Raw genomic sequence first — 16374 nt, forward strand, 5'->3', positions numbered from 1 at the left:
GTAAACCCATTTACAGGGTAGAGCCTTTTTGCCCCGTGGTAATTTAACTAGCTTCCATGTCTGGTTTTTATGCAGAGCTGTCATCTCTGACTGCATGGCCAATTGCCAATTCCCGGAGTCCTTCATTTGCACTGCTTCCTTGTAACATGAAGGCTCATTGCAATCAGTCAACATGACATAATTCATAGATGGAACAAACCTATCAACAGGTCGCGTGACACGTCCAGATCTACGCACAATAGGTGGCTCAGGCTCAGCCACAACCTGTGGTTCCACTCTATCCTGTCCTTGCTCCTCTTGAGCCCTGACATTTTGTCTTGCACGTGCGGGTCCATCTTCTTGGAAGACAACTCCTCTAATCTCCTCAACCCTCTCTGGTTTAGAATGATATTTGGATTCATTAAAGTGAACATCATTGCTACGGACAACCTTTCTGGATTCGGGATCCCAAAGTCTGTACCCCATCTCACCAGAATTACCATAGCCTAGAAAGATGCACTTTCTATCTTTGGCTCAAGTTTGTTCCTAAATTCCTTTGGAACGTGAGTATATGCCTCACAGCCAAAGACTCTAAGATGCTTGTATGAGGGCATTTTGCCTGACCATACCATCTCTGGCACTGAATCCTTCTGCAAAACCTTGCTAGGAGATCTATTTACAAGATGAACAGCTGTTGATACAGCTTCAGCCCAAAACCCATTTGGCAGGTGTGCATTAGACAACATACTTCTGACCTTCTCTTGTATGGTCCTATTCATCCTCTCAGCAACACCATTTTGAGGAGGATTGTAAGGAGCAGTAAGTTCACGTTTTATACCTTTTGACTCACAAAAGTCCTGAAAGGCCTTTGAAACATACTCTCCACCATTGTCAGTGCGTAAGCATTTAAGCTTCTTGCCACTCTGATTCTCCACAAGTGTCACAAACGTTTTGAAAACACTAAACGCTTCATCCTTGTGCTTGAGAAAGTAAACCCATACTTTCCTCGAGTAATCATCTATAAATGTCATAAAGTAAGAAGCTCCCCCTAGAGATAGGTTAGGCATAGGTCCACACAAATCACTATGAACAAGTGCCAACTGTGTATCTCTTCTACTGCTTCTATGCTTATGTGGCTGCTGTGTTTGCTTACCATACAGATAATGTTCACAGAATTCAAAATCATTAAATGAAAAGCCAGGCAAATAACCAGAACGAGACAAGATTTCCATTCCCTTCTTGGACATATGTCCTAACCGGCTAAGCCACAAAGAAATGTTCGGCTGCTCGGTTACATTGATTACATTTTTAGAGACATTTGATACATAAATCATGTAAAGTCCTCCAGACTTTACTCCATGTGCTACTATCATAGAACCCTTGGATATCTTCCACATGTTCTGTCCAAAAGTGGTGACGTAGCCAGCATCATCAAGTAAACCTGTGTTGATCAAGCTCTTTGTAATTGCGGGAACATGTCTCACATTCTTCAGCGTGAAAGAAGAGCCATTCTGAAACTTCAATTGAACATCTCCAACACCTAAGATCTCACATGTCTCCAGACTTTACTCCATGTGCTACTGTCATAGAACCCTTGGATATCTTCCACATGTTCTGTCCAAAAGTGGTGACGTAGCCAGCATCATCAAGTAAACCTGTGCTGATCAAGCTCTTTGTATTTGCGGGAACATGTCTCACATTCTTCAGCGTGAAAGAAGAGCCATTCTGAAACTTCAATTGAACATCTCCAACACCTAAGATCTCACATGTCTGCCCATTGCCTAGACGAACATGATCTTTAGTGGTCACATAAGAAGTAAACCACTCCTTGTTTGGAGACACATGAAGTGATGCCCCTGAGTCTATAATCCAGTCACTCAGCGAATTTCCATCAGATGTTGTAAGAAGAGCTGATTCCATTGTATTCTTCAAGAAGTAGATGTCTCCTGACACTAGACTGTCATCCTCTGCAACAGTGTTTGTCACATTTATTTCTTGAATCTTCACTGAGGACTTGTTCTTCTCACCATGGTCTTCAGCTTTCTCTTTGCCTTTTTCTGCTTTCCATTCTCTGCAGTCTCTTTTCATGTGACCCTTCTTGCCACAATGGTAGCATTCTATGTCACTCTTGCCTTTAGCACTGCGGGACTTGCTACGAGACTGATTCCTCTTTCCACCTTTGTACTTTTCTTTGGTCCTTCCCATGACAACTAAGGCTGTTCCTTTGCCTTTGTCCATTGTCTTTCTATTGGTTTCTTCAGTAAGCAGACTTCCTTCTACACCTGCTATGTTCAAACCATCTGGAGGTGCAGAATTACTCAAAGCTGTGCGAAAAGTGTCCCAACTTTCCGGCAATGTGATCAACAGGAACATAGCTCTAACAGGTTCATCAAACTTGACACCTTGAGCTGACAACTGACTATAGATTGTGTTGAATTCATTCAGATGATTGGACATAGGTGTCCCTTCTTTCATCTTCAAGTCAACAAGCTTCTTAAGCCAGTATACCTGTGAAGCTGCACTCTGCTTCTCATAAAGATCACTCAGCTTTAACCATGCTTGATAAGCCGACATCTCGTCTGCTACATTGAAGTAAACGCTTTCTGCCAAAGTCAGCATAATGGTAGAAAGTGCCAATTCATCCATTTCGCTCCATTCATCTTCGTCCATATCTTCTGGTTTTATCCTCTTGAGCTTTATAGGTTTTATCTGCTTCTTTTGTACCAACACCTGCCAAATCTGCTTCTTCCACAATGGGAAATTGGTTCCATCCAGCTTCTTGATATTGTAAAGAGCAGTGTCCTGTGATCCAGCCATAGCTACGCTTCACAATGGTTTACTTTCCTGGGAAAAATTCGGCATAGTTTCCCCTGTAAACTGACCTCTGAACCAATATCAACCTGTCAAATGAACAAAGAAAGCTTCAAATTCTGCATAAATTTTGGCAGAGTCTCCTTTGTAAAATGGCTTTGGTGTACTCAAAAAACAGACCAAAAACAGCTCAAAAAACATTGTCTCTCTGACACTGTAAGCTGCGAGTAAACCTGTCCTGCACCTGTACTGTCTCTCACTGTCCTGTCACTGTCCTATAAGCATAGACTGCAACAATGCCTCAACGGCAGTAAAGCAAAGATACTCCCAACTGTCTAACTCACAGTCAATACATCCTAGCTGCCTATCTAAGGGTGCTCGAGGGATCGCTCCAAGACCTGTATCACCGAAAGGATCTCAACATTCGAGAATCCCCCAGCTCAATAAAACCTCACTCGACCCTCAACAAAGGCTGCAGTAAATCTGACAGTACATAGACTTCCCACAAAGTCATACATCCACAAATTTCCCACTGTATGCTGTAACCGCTGCGGCGGTTGTTTGCTGCGTGACTCACAGCCAGCAAACCCTCAACAAACATACATCATCTCTGACAATACATCCCATGTGGAAGTACCTGCAATGTCATGATGAAATCTGGAATATCAAGCAGCAAACACAAGCTACCTGATGAACTAGTGGATGTCGCCTACAGTCTGTGTGTAGATGCGCCCGTGTCGTATGTGACACGCCTCCAAGAACTGTGAGCCGTCCTTCGATGTGTAGACAGCCACAAATCAACACTCTGGGAGTGTCGATATCCTCAGCACCTGCAGTCGTAGGCCGAAAACCCCAAATTTGCAGAGTCGGATCTGCACCCGCTGAGACCACGTAGTCGAAAATGACCTGCGCAGAACTTTGTTGAAGCCGAACGGTGGCCGAGATGACCTCAGAATGAGATTTGGGGCCATGTCTTCGCCTATCGAATTTCACTCCAATCTGAGTTGGTGACTCTAGCCTCTTGCAGTGCTGCCCCAAGCCTCGATCTGAGCTTTGATACCAGTTGAAGGAGTACGAGCGGAAGTGCGACGCGAGAGAGAGTGCGAGACGAAGAGCACGACGATATGGTGAACTCGCTCTATTGTAATGTGTAGAGCATAGTGAGTTCTTATTAGGTTTTTACAAAAGAATATGTGTACATACCTGGCGGCCCGCCCACTTACCTGGGCGACCACATTAGGCTTTATACCCCAACAGTAGGTAGTTCTTTCATTGGGAAGACTTTTACGCATTGTTTCAACCGTAAGGCTGCTTTCCTGACAGATTCTCCCTCTTTCTACTTGAACTTATGGATTTGTGAGACCCTATTGTGGGTATTCCTATTTGAGAGAGCTCCTCCACAAATTCATCAAATAATTCTTGGATGATCTCAAAATACCGTCTTTCAACATAATTAAACCAGGTGGTGGCGTCTTCCTCTAAGGTGAGTCCAAATCCGGCAAATTGTGTATCAAAGTCCCTGATCTCATCTGCTCGGATTACTCTCAAGAATGTTGCCACATGGTCTTTAGGGTCTCTTTCCCCTGAATATTTCTTGTTAACCCATTTATGGACTTAAGAAGGTCTAACACCTCTGTGGTCTACAAGCCTCACTATAGAATCTTCTCGTCCCTCTCCTCTTATAGGTTCTCAATTATGTCTCGATCTAACGTCAAATGCTTCTTTCAACCCACATCCTCTATAGGTTCTATCAACAGGTGGTTCCACTGCACTTCTTTCCATCTTGATTAAAAGTAAGAATAAGTGGGCATTGGTGATACTATGGGGGTCACATATGATCCTGTTGTGATAGGGATTTCTCCTCTATAGAATTCTTGTTCCCTTGTCACTGTGGTACGCAACCAGGATTGCAAAGTTTTAGGATTTGGGTTGAGATATGAAGGAAAAATTGGCGTTTCAACCACTGTAGCTTGACTAGATGGAAACCTAGCAGTATCCTCCACTTCTTCAAATATATTTGTAGACTTGCTAGCGGTAGGGGTTGGGCCCTAAGTTGCAACTAGTTCTATTGGAATAACCAGTGCCTATTAATTGTGCTACTTTCGCTTTTTCTATCGGCACATACTCCCATCCATACTTGTCAACACATATATTATGAGACTCCCTTCACCTAATTTGTAAAAAAACAAGTATAGAGTCTTTTTTGCACTTAACTCAAAGGAGTATGGTGCTAGACACCAAAAATTGTTTTGGCCCGACCTGTCGTGTACTCCTAGATTCCAACCACTCCTTGGTTTGTCACTACTTTAGTCACCTTCTTGTCAAACACCAATATGGTGTTAGGAAGATCTATCCAAGGACGCATTTCTGTCATCTTAGAAACCATCTTCCCGTTTGGAACATTGTCCCCATATTTGTTATAGTCTTGCGGGTCCTTAACAATGAGGTGATGTATTTCCTCATCATCAGGGAATTTGTCCCCATCATCATACACTAGAAGGGCTTCCACTCCATCTATTGTTTTTCCTCTATACATATGCGTTTAGGTCCCCTTCCATCGGCATATACTAGAGCTCCATGGGCATTTGGTCCTTCTAAGTAAAGGGTTGTATACCTTGTTGTCCGAGTGGGGTTTCTAGAGATGCTACCTCCTCCCACTTGGTTCTGTTGGTTAATAGTGATGTTTGGTTAGCCATGAGTAAATAGACTGCTTTGAATAGGTGTCAATCCCACTACCATCCTCTATAATTGGTGCTAGTGGATCTATTCTTGCTTGGGTCACACTCTCCTCAATAGACACTAAGCTGGCCTAGTCTCCTAGTGAACTGTGGTCTCTTTGGAGATTTCTACTTGATCTTAAATACATCAATTACGTTAAACACACAACTATCAATCCAAACTTTTTACCTTAAAAGTTTGCTCGTAGTCATTCCTTGTTCATGCTAGTCTTCGCTGCTCTCCAATTTGTTGAATGTTTGTACTTCTTATTGTTCTCGGCTTGTTAGACCTTGTTGATGGCTATTTGTACAAAACTTTAGACTCTGCAAATCTTTGTCAAACAATGATTCTCACTTCAATACTATTTGGTGTTGATTAGTATGACCTTGCAGGTAATTATAGGCCAAAATTTGTTTGTCAAGTCATATGTTCTTCACACTGATATGACTTGACAAAGGGGTTGCTAGAGTTAGTTGGAAAACTCCAAGAGGCTCAATCCAACCACATAAGTCCTAAATTTGACCCTTAGACATTATACGCGTATGATGTGTGTTATGCCAGATTCAGCTCAAATTCTAATCTTGGGTTCTCCCTAATGTATTAAGAATCACCCCAACCTCCCTCTGTGGTCTTAACACCTAGAATCTGGTTAAATCCTCCTAAAATGTGTCTGAATATTTCTTGATTTCTCAAGAGGTTTTCCAAACCACAATATGATTCAAATTAGGTGAAATTGGGTCCTTAAGCTTTCCTGTAGGTGCTAGACCCCTAGGTTAACCCTAAAATCAGCTTTGGTCTCTAAATATTCCCTAGAGACATCATATGTGTATGATGTCTATCTGGCCAAAGTGACAAGATTTCCACTCTAGAGGTTCTCTACCAAACAAGCAACTCTCAAAGCATTCCAAAGTCAATTTCAATACTTTTTTGTGCTAGGTATAAACAATGCAGGCATACACTTGCTTCAAACCATCTTCTAGTACTTTTTAGCTCCAATAGTGCTTCCCACTTGATGAAATTGGTTCTATGCGCTCATTATCAGCTATAGATCACAAGGGTATAGTCATATCACAATTTGACGCAATCCTAACCCAAAAGACATTATACGCTGATAGACCGCTTTTGGCGTGTACAATGTAGCATGTATATGTCTGGGCATATGTAATACATGCATTGGAGGATTTACTATTAGTAATGGGGGGATGTCACCTGCATGCATCCAAATTAGAGAAACCCCCTATGTACGATATCTTACATGCTAAGCTACCCCCTACATGCGGACAAAATATGGACATTCTCACAATGAGCCACCCCCCTCATACAAATTTCATACGGAATGTAACGACCCACTATTTTATGCATACTAGTAATATGACAATTTTAGAAGCACATGCTTTTGCAAAAATACATGTTGAATTGCAAACAAACAGAAGTGTAGATTGTACTTTGTCTTCATTTGCGAGACCAAACCACCATATCCAGTAACAAATATAACAAATACTAGATTAAAATAAACTAATATATTCAATGTAATTTGACAAAAAATGGACAACATTTCCCTTGTACACTGATACAAATCTCAATCTCACGACAAATAATACTAGCCACCTACTTAGTAGGCTTCCCACATGGGATTTAAGGCACACATATGAAATGGATTGTTCTCTAAATAACAAACAATAGCATGCACTTAAACAACCATGGAAAACTTCACTTATCAAACCAAAACACATTACAAAACAACCCATTAAATTATTAAACTTTTTGAACAAAAACACTACACTTGAAAACACTCGTTGCATCAACCTTAAATGATAGATCTTCTCTCTCTCTCTCTCTCTCTCTCTCTCTCTCTCTCTCTCTCTCTCTCTCTCTCTCCTTGAATAACAGGTCTTGAGTTTAACTCCTCATCGGCTAGATCTTTAAGGTCTATTGGGATAATTTCCTACGACGTTAAAACTCTCTTCTTCTTCTTCTTCTCTCTCTCTCTCTCCCTCTCTCTCTCTCTCTCTCTCTCTCTCTCTCTCTCTCTCACGCACGCACACACACACACACCATCTACCAAAGTCAAATGTTTTTATTCACTCAAAACTTTTGAAAGTAATGTGTATTATATCCTATTATAGACCACAGTCTAGAGATAGAGCCACCTTGTTGATGTTGGTAACCTGCATGCAACAACAGATAGAGCTGAAATATCATGGGAAAAAAAGGATGTTGGTCGTGTTCCTTTGGCTGCAATGTCAATTGTGATGCCAACACGATTTCGGCTACTTTCAGTGAATGCGAGGGGAGGGCATCTCTCCATTTTTAATCACCTACTATTTCAACTTGAAGGCATGTGGTACTACACAAGTAATGTCAAATGAGATGTAGTTTAGAGCTTTCTCTTGGGATGTTGTCTCTTCAAACACACTACTTGCAGAGTATGCGCAATAGTGGCATGAACAGCAAGCACTAGGCTGATTTTAGTAGATGCGAGACGTGGGCGTCTCTCCCGATTCAATCACCTAAGATTGCATCTTGAAGGCATATAGACCTACATAAGATGCTAAAAATGAATGTTAAAAAGGATGTCGTGGTTGGCAATGCCTTGGTTGATAGGTATACCAAACATGGTGTACTTCAAAAAAATTGCACCCTTCTGCATCAAAATGCCACAAAACTAATTCATTATTCTACAAGTTAAAACCATCATTTTGAGGTTTTTACAGTGACCTAATGTGACAAGATAAAATAATTTAAGGTAAAAATCCATACTTCAAGATGGCACACCTGATCAAGCCATATGACCATGACAAATTGAGACTATATTTGTAATTATATGCAAAATAAAGACTCTGTTATGTGTGACACACAGACCCAAGGTATGTGAGACGTGTTTGCTACCTTTTTTATTCTTCTGTTAAGAAACTATAGCTCAAGATAACACACCTGGTCAAGCCATATGACCATGTAGGAAATTAAAACTAAAGAATCTGTAACTACATAGAAAAAATTTAACAATCTTAAAATATGTCACTCTTTTTATTTGTAAAAAGAGGCACAAATTACCATTTGATAAGAAATGAATAGCTCAAGATAACAAACCCAATCAAACCACATGACCATGTGAAAAATTGAGACTATTCTAATTGTAAATACATAAATTTATTTCAATTTTGGGTTGTCCAAAGATCTACATGTACATGTACAATAGATAATTCTTGCTAAAAGCTTAAACAAATTTTTACAAGAAGGAATTCTTTAGATTTTAATACATTCTTGTCTACACACAGAATGATTGCTTCTACTACTTCAAAAAAACTTGAAAAGAAAGGAATCTTTAAGTCTTTGAAAGAAAACCTACAATGTCACACATATGGCTTGAGACTTAATGTACATTCTTTATTGAGTTAATTCAACACTACCACACAAAATTGTGAGTATGGCAAAGAAAAAAGGTAAAAGCATATGACACTCTTTAAGACTAAAGCATATATAGCACTTTAAGCATATAAAACACAAGGTTTACAAGCTCCAATACAAGGCATTTAGTATTATTACAGTCAAATTCTTCAAATGGTGATCTAAAACTACAATAGATAATTCTTGCTAAAATTTTAAAGAATTATCTTTCACTAAAACATCAACAAACATTGTACCCATAGTCTGCATCATTTAGTGGACAGTTTAACTCTTTAATGAGCATTAAAATTTGAAATAATGTGTTCTAATTTCTATAAACTATCACTAAGCCGATGCACTTGCAAAATTCAGACTAGATTTTGAGCTTGCCTTGAAAAAATTTGACAAATTTAGTTACCGGCAAATGCTTAAAATAGTGATTTAAAAACCAAAATAGTTTTAAAATTATTGTTTACCCTTATTTTCTTCGGTAAGGAAATTTTTTTTTGGCAATCCGTGCATTGTGCAACAACCTTCAAGGTCATTCAAGTAACTTCAATTTACTCCTAGCAAGTTTTTCAAGAAAAAATTAATCAATGAAGTTGAAACATGCACTGGATAGTGAATGTCACGACTCACATTTCAATTTTGCTAGAGAGTGAAGAGTCAAGACTCACAAGGCGCACATTTTCTCTTGAGCGTGGGAGTCAGGACTTGGCTGAGCCTTGAAAGTTGAGGGCTTAAGAATCAAGAAGCTCTGTCAAGCAAGAATCATGATCATTCCAAGTACCAAGAGGCAACACCGCTACAGGTTGGGAGTCAAGACCTGAGACGAGCTTGCGAGCAGCTCAAGCAAGCCGGTAGTTGAGAGACAAGACTTGACCTGCTGTCACCTCACGCTGCATGCAACCTCGCAGGTCAAGAATCAAGAATTGACACTTGATAGCACCACTGTAGCATGTGCGGATAGGAGGTCGACAGTAAACAGCATCAGAGCAGTGGCAGCAAATACGGACTTATGACTCACAGCAGGTTGGAATCGACACTTGACAGCAGCACTGCAACAGGTACGCACAATAGGTCAACAATAGATAGCATCATAGAAGCGGTAGAGACGATAGGGAGGATGTGAGGCAACGAGGCTTGAGCGACAAGCGTCGAGCAATGACAGATGAGTCATGATCATGCTCTTGCTTGTAGCTTGTCGTGTGCATGAGAGATGGTGAGCATTAAGGACCTCTAGAGTCTGTGGAGTGACTCGTGATGCCCTAGGGGTTGTAGTTTGTAGATGAGTTCACACGGGCCAGCAGGGCCACGGACAAAGTTCAAATTAAGTTCAAGAATCAAAGGTCACTAAGCAAATACAAATTATAATAAAACTATAAACCATGGTCCATCACTAAAGATCTCATAAACTTTGAGTTCGGGTTTTGAAGGGCAATTTGAATCCCAGCCCTTCTAATGACAGATCACACAAATTTTCTTCCTTCACGATTGAAATGCAACTTCAAATTGATCGCGTCAAACGAAGGGTCCGTCACGAGTGAACCCTTCCTACGCACGGTTGAGAGCCATTTGAAGGGCAGAAGGGCATCAAAAACTATTGTTGGGGCCCACAACTACGGAAAAACTTCAAATTATGGTCACATGTCATTAAGCAAATAAAAATTATCATAAAGCTTTAAACCATGGTCCATCACTAAGACCTCGTATACTTTGAATTCTGTTTTTGAAGGACAATGTGAAAGCCAGCCCTTCTAATGACATGTTTGTATGTAGCCCCTATGTAGCCCCCCCCCCCCCCCCCCCCCCCCCCTATGTATACGGTATGAGTATGAAGGTATGAGAGGCTACCCCTATTGTATACGCTTATGTACAGAATCCAAAAAAACCCCTCTTGTACACTCACATGGTACCATATGGAAAAACACAGTGAATCCGCCAAGGGCCCATGTACATGCCTTAATAGGATATTGAGGCCTTATATATGGTCCTTTGTGGCTTATTTTGTCTCTAGGAAATGTGTTTGATCTTTTTAGAATGTGAATAATTCAAGTGGGAGATGTGGGCACCCTCGTCCCGCCCGAGAAGTTTGGTACATGCGGTAATTGTCTATTTGTAGTGCCTGATCTGCGGTGATGTGTGCACCACCCTAGAAGTGGTCAAAAAGATAATGTGAGGATGTTTCAAAGTTCTTTGGGTATCAAGGATCAAGCGTACCGAATTTGGTAAATTTTGGAGTTTGTTTGTGGTTTTTTTCGCAAGAAATGCCCGTCGGGGGGTCAAAATTGGGCCAAAAAAGGTCAAAACATGGTCAAAAAAGGTGTGAAAAGGCTTCAAATTGTCACAATAGTCACGGTTCCATGAGTGTTCAAGCTGACGGAGAATTTTTGAAGCCAAGCCTTGGCACTTTCACCTCTCTGTGTGTGGGAGAAAGCAGGGTTCCTACAAGTGGTCTAGTGCAGTCCCGTCGCATTCGCGGCCTAATTTCAAGTGTGTGGAGGAGTGAATGAGAGCTTTCTCTCTTCAATTTTGCACTTAGGAGAGTCTATGGAAGTTTTGAGGTTTCCATGGATGTGTGTGTGCAAGGAATTGAGGGAAGAAGGTGCGGCTTTCTGCAAGACTATGTGACCCTATATCGATGGTGTATCGATGCCATTAGGGTTGGCGCTACTCCAAAGTGTCCAACAGAGTGGAGTTTGGTGAAGGCTTTGCAATGGTTTGAGGGAGGCCTTTTGTGTCTGGAATTTTTGAGTTTTTTATGTTTTTTCTTGTATATTTTAGTCACCATCAAGTGTGATTTCAAGTGTTGATCAACTCAACTCACCTTGTAGTGTCTGCGGGCAAGCAAGGGCTTGTAGGTCAAGGTGTTTGGACTTTGAATTGAGCTTGTGGCTAGTATTTATGTGGGTTAGAATTTAATCAAATTCCTTGTGTGGTGTTGAGTTGTTTGGGTGTGTGAGTGTGTGCACGGCATCTTTTGCTCCATCATCCTTTGGCGATCCCGCTCGGGAGCGAAAATTTTTCGGTTGTGCACCCTAGCGAAGCAATTTTGCTGTGAAGTTTGAGCTTCATTGAAGAAAAGTGGTGGTTTGGTTGAGGTGAAAGACTTCAACTTTTGTGGAGTTACTTGCACAAGGAAGAAGCGACTTTGAAGGGATGCATATAGTCGGCCAGTGTTCACAGGGAAGGGGGATGTCAAGGACTGGATGTTACTAACTTCGAGTGGCATACGCTTGGTATGCATATTGTGAATGATGAAGCAAAGCTTCATGTATTTCCTCTTGCACTCAAAGGATAAGCTCGCGAGTGGTTTGAAGGTTCAGAGGAAGACAAAAAGCAAACATGGGAGCAGGTGAAGGAGGCAATTTTTTACAGGTTTGGAAAGAAGCTAACCGCAATAGAAGCAAAGACAAAATTGAGAGGTTTGCAGCAAGATGTTCATGCTAACTTTAAAGAGTTTTTGCAACACTTCAAACGACTTTGGGTGCAATTGGAGGTGCATCCCAAGTACCACTAGGGGATTTCTTTAAAGTGTGTCAGTTTATGGATTGTCTCCATCCAAGTGTAAGGGATAAGGTCAATCAAGAGGAGCCTGCTATATTTGAAAGAGCTCTGGAAATTGCCAAGGCCAAGGGTAATAAGATCAAGAGAAGGTGGGAGCAAGGCATGACACATGTTGAGCCAGTTGTGGTGCAACCAATGGTTCTTGTGGCAGTGGATGATAGAGTGGAGTGAGTGGTTCAAGGTCTGGATCCCATTACGGCCCAGGTTTTGCATGATCTTGCTGGTCAGTTGCAAGAATTAAGGATTAACATAATGAACAGAAACCAAAGAGAAGAGCGGGCAGTTGGGAGAGGCACGGGAAGAAGGCTACAAGCCAGATGCTGCAAATGTGACTAAGAGGGTCACTACGCCCCTGATTGTCTTGAACCACCAAGAGAGAGAGGAGGGATATACCCATCATATGGGCATGATCGAGGGAGAATAGAAGAAAATCATCAAGATTTCGCGCTAGAGGCACCACCGCCGCAATAACAACCACAACCGTTGCCTAGAAATGGAGAAGGTAGAGGTATTAACATCATTACCCTTGAGCATCAAGATGTGGATGTTTTGGCCAATAATAGAGCTATGCATGATAGGGATAAAGAGACAGAAGAAGAGAGGAAAACAAGACCAAGGAAAGGGAAGCTAAGGTAGAAGACAAACCAGAGAGTAGTAAGAGGCGACGAAGAAGGAAAATAGGTCCAAAAGGCTACCCCCTTGGCCAAGGTGTTGAAGACTATGATATTGTTGACAACATACAAAATCCTAAGGCCAATATATCTTTTGGTTAGTTGGTGGCTTTGAACGCTAAATTGAGGAGGCAGTGGACCAAGTGTGCGAGTACGCGGCTTCCTTCCAAAAAGGAAAAGCATCAAAGCATGGTGTCATCCTTGAGGGTTGGTCACCTAGTGGATATTGTGCAAATAGTTGAAGCTATATTGGGAAAGAAGACGGAAGTGCAATCATACGTGGATGGTAGTGGCCATATGAGTGTCATGACCGAGGCTATCATGAAGGAGGCAGGTGTCAAGATGTCACTGAATGCTTCAATCCGTATGAGGATGGCCAACCACAAAAAGTCAAGGTGTCTTGAGATAGCTGAAGATGTGAAGATAAAAGTCTTGGGGATAGAGTGCTTGGTTGATTTTTATGTGATGCAAGCGGGTGAGAATGCTTATTCGATGATTTTAGGGAGGCCATGGCTTATAACCCTTGGTGCTAAGCAGGATTGGGGCATGGGCTTGATCACCATCCCTGACCAAGAGAAAGGAAGGACCATTGTCTACAACATGAAGACACACGACAGTCGTACGTAGCCCCTGTTGGAGATGCAAGATACAGATTCGACAAAAATTACATCATATGATAGTGATGCTTTGTCAAGATGAAGAATGTAAGCGAGTTCTCCTACACAAAAATGGAATAGTGGGCCTTTGCCTTGGTTCTTGCTTGTCGCGGGTTCAAAACCTATCTGTTGCCCCAAAAGTTCTATGTGCTTACCACATCAAGCCTTTTGCCAGATATACTACAACATTTTGAAGACTAGCAAGCGCATCTTAAAGTGGACTTTGGAGCTTCAAGAGTATGACTTAAGGTTTTGAACCTTTGCCTTCGTTCTTGCTTGTCGCGGGTTCAAAACCTATCTGTTGCCCTAAAAGTTCTATGTGCTCACCACATCAAACATTTTGCCAAATATACTACAACATTTGAAGACTAGCAAGCGCATCTTAAAGTGGACTTTGGAGCTTCAGAAATATGACTTTGAGTTTAAAGTGGATCATTCTATTAAAGCTCACCTAGCGGACATAGTGGTACACAAGGGAGGGGAGCTTCCATCTTATCCAAGGGTTGACAAGGATGATCATGAAGAGGAAGTGGATATTACAGATGTGTATACAATGATGTTTGATGGTTCATACAGGAAAGTTCTTTTCAAAAGACAAGTGGTGGGGTAGTCATTAAGAACCCAAAAGGCGATGTAATATTTTCTAGATCTTACGATCTTGATGAAGCTGAAAGTAATAATGAGGCCAAGTATCTCACACTTTTCCTTGGGTTGAAGCAATGTGCTCAGTTTGGATTGAAGAGGGTCATTGCAAAAGGTGATGTGTTGCTAGTCCATGAATCAGTTGCTTGGTTTGAGGAATGTTAAGAAAGACAATTTGAAGAAGTAGTTATATGGCATCAAGAAGCTTCTGCATGAGTTTGAGAAGATACAGTTTAAGCATGTTCCTCATGAGCAGGATAAAGAAGCTGATGATTTGGCTAGGGACAGGTTGGATTCCTTAGTAGCTCCTTTAAAGGTTAAGGAAGCCTTGTATGCAGGAAGGGAATCATTGCAAGATGTAGAAGTATTTCTTGGTAAAGGGCAATGTCCAAAGGGCATGTCAAAGGTTCAACGTAAGAGAATAGTTGCAAAAGCAAGAAACTACACATTGGAAAGTGAGGATCTCATGCTTTATGGCAAGGATAGCATTTCGAGAAAAGTGCCATACAAAGAAGAAATAGGCTTGATTTTAAAGCATTGCCATGAAGAAACAAGCCATCAAGGCAAGGATCAGGTTGTCTTTTGTATTTTGAGATCAGGTTACTGTTGGCCCTCTATGATGAGATATGCTTATTTTTTATGCAAGTCATGCCATGAATGTCAAGTGTTTCAAACCAAAAGCTTTTGGCTGAGCTTCAAAAAGCTATAATGTCTTTTGATGCATTTGCAAAATGGGGAGTGGATGTTGTAGGTCCAATGCCAAAAGGACCAACAATGGCAAAAGGTATATCCTTGTGGCTGTGGACTATTTGACAAAATGGGTGGAGGCAAGAGTGGTAAAAGACTTAACAGCAGGGAGAGTAGCCTCTTTTTTGTATGAACAGTTGTGTTGCATGGTTGAAGCTCCTATGGTTATCATTTTTTATCGTGGACCAAGGTTTAGGGGAAAACTTGTTGCTGCTCTCACGGAGAAATTGAAAATTCAGCATAGGCATTCTTCTCCTTACTACCCAGAATGCAATGGATTGGTTGAAAAGTGCAATGGTCAAATTGTGAAGATGCTATCAAAGTATGCTAAAGAGCATCCTAAAGAGTGGGACTTGGACTTGGAAAAGTGTTTGTGGGCTTATAGAACTACGTATAGAGTGTCAACACAGTTTATGCCATATGAGCTTGTTTATGAAAAGGAAGCTCGTATGCCCATACAAGTGCAATCGGATGCCTTGAAGTTGTTGTGCAGAATGCAAGGTGCGCATAATGACAAGTTACATGAACAATTCTTTCTCTATAGTTGTTGCAAATGAATGGAGAGAAAGCCAGTGACTATTATCTTCAACAAGCAGAGACAAGGATGGAGAAAATGAATAAGAGGCTGCCAGAGAAAGAGATCAAAGAGGGAGATCTGGTGATGAAGTATGACTCTCGCTTGGATTTCACGTTTTAGAAGAAGTTGAGGGCCAAATGGTTGGGTCCATACAGAGTGAAGCATGTATTTTCTAATGGCACATATGAGCTGGAAAAATTGTATGGTGAACGTTTGTGCTATAGAATAAATGGGTATATATTGAAGAAATATTTTGCAAGGGATGTGGTTCTAGATGCGAATAGTCTCTTGGTTGAGAATAAATGCTCTACCTAGAGGGTGGGCAATGATGAAAGACCGCTTTTGGCATGTACAAAGTAGTGTATATATGCATGGGCATATGTATAAAAATATGTAAATACATGCATTTTGAAGCTTTGCAAAGTGGTTTCAAGTTCTTAAAAAATATGCAACGTGTACACATTGTGAATAGTCAGGTTTGCTTGCCAGCAGTCGAGCACATGTACATGCTTGGATAGGGTATGGGGGCCTTGGATATGGTTCTTGCTAGCTTCTTTTGTCTCTAGGGAATGTGTTTGAGCTTTCTAGAATGTGCATAATGCAAGTGGGAGGTGTGGGC

Source organism: Adiantum capillus-veneris, chromosome 10 (assembly GCF_014529385.1).
Source record: "Adiantum capillus-veneris isolate H3 chromosome 10, ASM1452938v2, whole genome shotgun sequence".
NCBI classification, from domain to species: Eukaryota; Viridiplantae; Streptophyta; class Polypodiopsida; order Polypodiales; family Pteridaceae; genus Adiantum; species Adiantum capillus-veneris.